Here is a 247-nt window from a genome sequence, read left to right as displayed (position 1 = left end):
AGAGACGCTCAATCAGAGGAGGTGCATCGCATTGTGAAGGGCATGAAGAAGGGCAACTTTGACTGTCTCCATCACAGACACCACCGTGGTTAAAGCCGTGGCTCGCAGTTACCCCGGTGTCACGCCGGGGCAGTTTGACTTTTAGCGTTACACTACGGTGCCCAGGTAGTTCTCCGCCCACAATGCTGTGCACGTTCCAGGGTCGGGTTTACAGTGGAAGGGTTGGGCCGCGCCCCCGCTGGTCTGA

At 57.9% G+C, this 247-nt stretch overlaps 1 protein-coding gene across 1 annotated transcript in view; it reads right to left on the bottom strand.

Moving 5' to 3' along the window:
* Positions 1–247, bottom strand: part of cacna2d2a (calcium channel, voltage-dependent, alpha 2/delta subunit 2a) — a 106,288-nt gene that overhangs the window by 4,894 nt on the left and 101,147 nt on the right. The window lies entirely within an intron of this gene.

The sequence above is a fragment of the Cynoglossus semilaevis genome, chromosome 11 (genome assembly GCF_000523025.1).
Source record: "Cynoglossus semilaevis isolate Cse_v1.0 chromosome 11, Cse_v1.0, whole genome shotgun sequence".
Classification (NCBI taxonomy): domain Eukaryota; kingdom Metazoa; phylum Chordata; class Actinopteri; order Pleuronectiformes; family Cynoglossidae; genus Cynoglossus; species Cynoglossus semilaevis.
The sequence above is the reverse complement of the archived record's forward strand: the minus strand, read 5'-3'. Positions and strand labels throughout refer to the sequence as shown.